Genomic DNA, 7270 nt, shown 5'->3' with positions numbered 1-7270 from the left:
GACTAGCAGTCTGGGAGAGAAAAGTATTAAGTAAGATTTACGGTGGAAAGAAAGAGGGTGAAATATGGATGAGAAGAATACAACAAGAAATTAATGATCTTTATAATGAATCAGATATAATAAGACTTGTACAAATACAACGATTTAAATGGAAGAGACACGTCCAGAGAATGGGTAGAAATAGAATCCCAAAACTGCTTCTTAATTATTCAATAGGTGAACAAAAACTACAGGGAAGAACAAAAACAAGATGAAAGGCAGAAGCTTGAATGAGGATCAGCAAATGGAAGGAGAAAGCAACTGGCAAGAGAGTGTGGAGAAACCTGACCATACAAATCATGGGGACCTAATTGATCTGCAGCGTTGATTTATTTTATTTTATATATTATTGTTAGAACATGGCCACATCTTAGATTGCGGTTATAAAATTCAGTTCGATATTGCATAGCCTAATTAGTTTCGAAAATATGAGTTAAATGCAATTTATCACAAGGAGAAAGAAAAACGGATCAGACCGACACTGGAAGCGGATGCTACTATTTAGACCTGAGTGTACACGTCCCCGCTTTTCTAGACACGACTACACACCCTTATCCGTAACTAGTTGAATGTGAGATACGATATAAGGTTAGAACGGGTAATGATACACAAATTGAATTAAAGCGAACCGAATAATTTGCCGTACCCGATTCCGGATTAATTTTCCGCTAAAGTAGTTTGCCGACAGATTCTTCTTGTGCGAGGCGCATCAATTCGGTCTAGGAACGTTGCTCCTTCTATATCGTGGCATGCAAATTTTTAATTGAGTTGAAAGCAAGTTCAATTAACACCTAGATGACATGTTGAACCGTTCTAACTATTTTGTTTTTAAAAATATGTGATAAACAAAAAATAAAGACAAAAACTGAAAATGTTATAGCACACTATTTAACTTTTTATTTCAGACACACCCGGTGGATTTTTATTCTTATTAGTTTAAAATATAGTTGTTTATAAACATTTCGAACAATAACACTTTGTGCCATTTTTCTTCTAAACAGCTTTCTCCATATATAAATTTTTTTTATTGTGATTTGGGCATATTTTTATATTGTTAGGTTTCGCCTAGGAAAAACATGTCTTCCTTTCGTGTTGCCATGTTCTATCTTATATATATAATACAAATGGTTATTTCGGATTCTAAGAAAATAACGTTTTTGAATTAAAACATTAAACATTAAAAAATGTTTTATAATTATTCAAATGTAATTCTGTGTCTAACAAGTGCAAAAGATAAGCTTTATTTTTTAGAAGCTCCTACTTTTCTTGAAAGATGTATAATGCCTTGTTGACATAAATATTATAAAGTCAAGTTCGCGTGATCATTCTACGACAATTTTCGACAATTAATAATCACGTGAGAAGTACGTGAGAAAATAGATTCCATTAGACCGCTCACTGGTCTCTACTATATCTAGTGGCTATACCGATATGCCAAGGCAGCGTTGTTAATTATCTTGTCAAATTAATTTTCAAATTTTTAGTCTTATTATGGCTGCAAATCCATTTATTTGAAAACTAGGAACAATATGATGTGATTTCAATAGGTAATAATAATGTCGTTTAATAATCTCTACAGTTTCTTCTCTATGGCGTAGAGTTTTGGATCTTGAGAATAATGATGAATAAACTGCAGGCGCTTGAAATGTGGATATCTCAGAGAATTCTAAAGATCCCATGGACTGTTAGGGTTTGCCGAACCTCTTCACCGCCTCAATAACGACCGTGAGCTGCTCAACATTATAAAGAAGGGGAAGACTGCCTCTCTCGGTCACGTCATCCAGGCCAGAGCAACTCCCATCATCGAAGGTAAGATCGAAGGCATAAACAATGGAAAATGTGGTCCCAAACTTTTACCTTTTCCACATATGAGGGGGTACACAAAAAAAACCGGAATCATTTTTTATAAAATATATATTGTTTTGAAAATCGCAGAACGACCTTATCCCCTTCAAAATACTCTCAGCACAAATGTAACTAATTTTTATTGTAAAACGTTGTCTGATAACATTGTCATCACGAGGTTATTATGTCCATTTTTACTTTAATTTTAACGGTCTGATAACATTCTCTCATCACGAGGTTGTTATGTCCATTTTTACTTGTATTTTAACGGTCTAATAACATTCTCTAATCACGAGGTTATTATGTCCAATTTCATTTTGATTATAATTTTGATTTAAAGTTAATAAATATATTTTTTAAAAAAGTTATTTTTGAAAAGTGAAATATAAAAATTGGCGCAGTCAGTAGATCCGTTCACGTTGCTAGAACACGAGTATTCTAACTAGTGACGGCGGATTCCAATCCCTTAAACGGAAAGAAGAACCATCGCAGCCCAGTCGTACCGGAACAAGGAACCTTCTATCACCGTTTCGAGAGGCAAGAATTCGGAGTAGGATCTGTTCACGTTGCTAGAACACGAGTTCTAGTGGCGGTAGATACCGACCCCTAAATCTAGGGAACAACGAAAACAGCCCCATCGTACCGGAACAAGGATAAACCCATCAACCGTCTCGAAAAGCAGCAATGAAAATAGTACTGTAAGTGTTAAGAATCGTTACGAATAATTTTATTTTTAATTTGCAACATTTTTGAATTTATTACGTTCGATTATGAAAGGTTGAAAATTACCTATTTATTGAATTTCCCAACGTAGAATCGTTGCGCGATAATCATTTTGATTTATTTTTAGTCTGCAAGTTTAACTTAGCAATATTTAAAACAAAAAATTGTGTTTGAACTCTTATAAATGTATTTACTTTTTCTTAAAACCTAAAATAATGGCAACTCAATCAGACGAACCTAGTACAATGCTGAAAGTTAAACCATATAAACCTTCGGAAATTTTCTGTATCGTACCTGAATTTGAGGGTGACCAAACTTTTTTAGGAAATTTTATAAACGCGTGTGATTGTGCTTATAATATGGCAACAACGCAACAAAAAATTCTTTTAGTGATAGGTAGAGCAGCTCAATTAAAATAATTCTAGGAATCCTGATTCATATCTGGAAATAAAGAAACTATTAACTCTACACTTTGGTGATTCTAAAGATTTACCTTCCCTAATTCATGACCTTCAACGTCTTAAACAATTGCCCAATGAATCGGCATTAACATTTTTCAATCGTCTTCAAGTCCTAAATGCGAAAATGCATTCATGTGTTCACAAATCCACCACATTAGGATCCAAAGAGCAAAAGGATGCTCAGATATCTTTAATTGAGACTATGGCCCTTAATACACTTCTTACAGGTTTAGAGCCTAGATTAGGTCAACTTATTCGTGCTAGTAATCCCACTTCACTTTTAGAAGCCCAAGCAAGGATTCGTCGAGAACTCCAACTCTCATATTTTGAAAATCAAAAATCTGTCAAATCTAATCCTCCTAAATCACATTCTGCGAATATTCGAAACCCTCTTCAGTAACCCAAATGCACTTTGTGTAATAAAATTGTCCATACCTCAAATCAATGTAGAAGTACCATCAGCAAGTCAAACCAAATTTTTCGCAGTATTCACAGCGACCTTCTAATTGGTTCCAACAAAGCAACATTAGCAACAACTCGAATCAAATACCGATGAAATCTTCAAACTCTTATCCTAAGCCACATTTTATGAATCCAAACCCGCAGCGAACTCCTCATTTAAACTCAAACCCGATCTACATCGACGGTTATTCCGGAAATTCCCATTGAATTTCACATGAAAATTACACTCTTCAAGAAGATAATGAACTTCAAAATCAATATTCTAACCATCCAGAAAACTGCGAACCAGAGCAGGATTTTCAAGAAAGCCCTTACGATATCCCACCAGACGAAATGTCTCCAGACCCGATTTTCGAAATCAATTCCCAAATTCAAAAACTGAATTTAGACAACATGGATCTCAATCTAAACTTTCCAGAACAGAACTTCTGTTAAATCCTCTTCTTACGGTAAATTCTAAAAATTTATACTATATTTATGACGCTACGCAAAAATTCAAAATATTAATAGATACAGGCGCAGGTATTTCTATCTTTAAAAATAAAACTGCTGAAAATTACAGAACACGAGTTTCAGAAAATATTACCATCCAAGGTATAACAAATCAAAAACTTTTCATTAAAGAATCAACACTTATTCCATTTACGGATAACGACAAACATAAAGTCTATCTTTACGATCGATATCGATATCGATTGACGGAATTCTCGGTTTAGATTTTCTTGATCACTACCAATGTATAATCGATTTAATGTTCAAAAAACTTATAACGGATTTCAAAACAATACCTTTATATAAAGTAGGACACGAATCTGTTTTTCCCAAAATTTGTAAAAAACCTGAACAAAATATTCAAAATCGAATTTCAATCGAACCTAGGACAGAAAGAATTTTCAAATTAAAATGTAATTTAACAAACACGGCGAATTTTTTACTACTGTTATTAACGCTAATGCTACCCCAAAAACTGTAGATTTTTCAAATTTATCTATCGAACCTTTTAATACAAATCTTAACGAAAAAGAAAAAAATATTTTCAATTGAAATTCTCAACCTGTTGATAGGCGCAGTATAATTCAATCCCGGTTACGCACCGATCATTTAAACGAAGAAGAATTAATAACACAATTATATCTTGATTTTTCTGATATATTCTATTTAGAAGGAGATCATTTAAGTTTTACTGATGAAATTAAACATACTATTGAAACGAACCACGCCAGACCGATTTTTACAAAATCATATAGGTACCCACATGTCCACAAAGAAGAAGTAAAGTCACAAATCAACAAAATGCTCGAACAAGGAATCATTCGACCTTCCACTTCTCCATAGTCTTCCCCTGTTTGGGTTGTCCCAAAAAAATTAGATGCTTCTATGAAACAAAAATGGCGCGTAGTCATCGACTATCGCAAACTAAATGAAGTCTCTGTCGACGATAAATACCCTCTTCCCAATATTTCCGATCTCTTAGACCAGTTAGGCAGATGTCAATATTTCACTACTTTGGACCTAGCCTCTGGGTTTCACCAAATTGAAATTGATCCCAAGGACGTTGCTAAAACTGCATTTTCAGTTGAAAATGGTCATTTTGAATTTCTCCGTTTACCCTTCGGACTAAAAAATTCTCCATCCACTTTCCAACGTGTCATGGACAACATTCTCTTAGGTCTTCAAAAACGAACGATGTCTCGTTTACATGGACGATATTATCGTTTATTCCGCTACCATACACGAACATATACAAAGATTAACTGATGTCTTCAAACGCCTTCGTGGTGCAAACCTCAAACTCCAACCTGACAAGTGTGAATTTCTTCGAAAGGAAGTAGCTTACCTAGGGCATCTCGTGACCCCAGATGGAGTCAAACCCAATCCTGACAAAATAGACACTATTCAAAAAATTTCAGAACCAAAATCACCAAAAGACATTAAATCCTTCCTTGGTTTAGCCGGTTACTACCGACGTTTTATCCCCAATTTCGCTAAGATCTCAAAGCCTCTAACTAGACTTCTCCAAAAAGACACACCCTTCGTATTCAAGTCAGAATGCTTAAATTCATTTAATGAACTTAAAAACGCTCTAATACGTGACCCAATACTCATTTATCGAAATTTCGGGGAAACTTTTGTCCTAACCACCGATGCCAGTGCATTTGCCATTGATGCAGTTCTTTCACAAGGTCCAATTGGAAAAGACCTCCCCATAGCATACGCCTCTAGAACTCTATGCAGTGCAGAGACGAAATATTCAACTATAGAACGGAAACTTCTTGCCATAGTATTGGCAGTCAGCATTTCCGCTCTTATCTGTTCCAAAGAAAATTTACTCTCATTACTGATCATTGTCCTTTACCTGGTTATTTTCTATAAATCATCCTGGCAGTCGTTTAGCTCGATGGCGTCTAAGCTTGAAGAATACGACTATACCATTGTGTATAAGCCTGGTAAAGTAAATAGGAACGCTCTATCCCGCGTTAAAATTAACCACATTCAAGATTGTGTCGAACTCCAAAAAAATTTTTATCCTTGCATCTATTAACGAGGATTCACAACAGACTATCCACAAGTAAAGAAGGAATCGCTCACGGTGACGAATCTAATAATTCAGATAACGAAGCCGACACAGCAGAATTTACCAAAGAATACAACAACTTTGCTTACCTTCATAGAACCACATCCCTTATTAGATTATTCTAAAATAAAAACCTGTAATTCTCAACTAGACAAAAACTTTCGCTTCCTTTTGGCAATCAAAAGTTGATGATTTACGTGACAAAATAATGGACGATATTTTTGAAGAAGACATAAATTTTACATTTAATAAAATTAACATTTTTTCTAGCAAAACCGTCAAAGGTAGAAAATATTATATAATCCCTCTTCCATGTGACAATGAAGCAGTAGTTCAATATTTATTCTATATTTTATTCACAGCAACGAATAAATTCAACCGTTCAAAACTATATTGTGTTGACACTAATTAACAACTTCCGATATTAGAAGTATTCTCCTTTATATTTTCCGAAAAAGATATCAAATTAAGAATCTGTCAAATTCCTATTGTTTTAGACCAATACCATACCAAACAATCAAGCAAATAAAACAAAAATACAATTGGCCAACCCTGACCAAAGATGTCGAAAATTATATTAGAAAGCGCGAAAATTCTGAAAAAGTGAAAATCTACCGTAAAAACCTCAGCACACCATTAGTTATCACAGAAACTCCGAAAACTCCTTTTGAGCGCATTAAGATCGAGATTTTCGAATTGCCAGTTCGCAATTTCAAAATTCTATTTTGACAAACTTAAACCTTATTACGACTAGGTTCTTTAAGGATTTTGGGACGGTAGACATCTGCTACCATAAAGAAAGTAATTTTAGAGTCTTCAACATCAAATGGACGTTGCTAATGCATTGGGAACTAGAACCTCTCCGAGAAGCTATACGACATAATAATAAAATACTCTCCTCTCTCACAGAAATGTTAGATGATTCTTCTCCTCGTATGACAGCCTTCAAAACAAGTATTCAAACTCTTTTAACCAGAATTGCTGAGCCAGTTGAAGAGAAAGTTTCAGAAATTACTATCGACATTGAAAATTATAATTTTAAATCTAAGCGCAGTTTAATTAACGGTGTAGGAACCATTTTAAAATCAATTACCGGAAATCTCGACTCTACAGACGGCGAATACTTTAACGAATCTATAGAAAGTATAGATAAAGTAACTAAAGA

The sequence above is a fragment of the Cylas formicarius genome, unplaced genomic scaffold (assembly GCF_029955315.1).
Source record: "Cylas formicarius isolate icCylForm1 unplaced genomic scaffold, icCylForm1.1 PGA_scaffold_10__41_contigs__length_53128322, whole genome shotgun sequence".
Taxonomy (NCBI): Eukaryota; Metazoa; Arthropoda; class Insecta; order Coleoptera; family Brentidae; genus Cylas; species Cylas formicarius.
The sequence above is the reverse complement of the archived record's forward strand: the minus strand, read 5'-3'. Positions refer to the sequence as shown.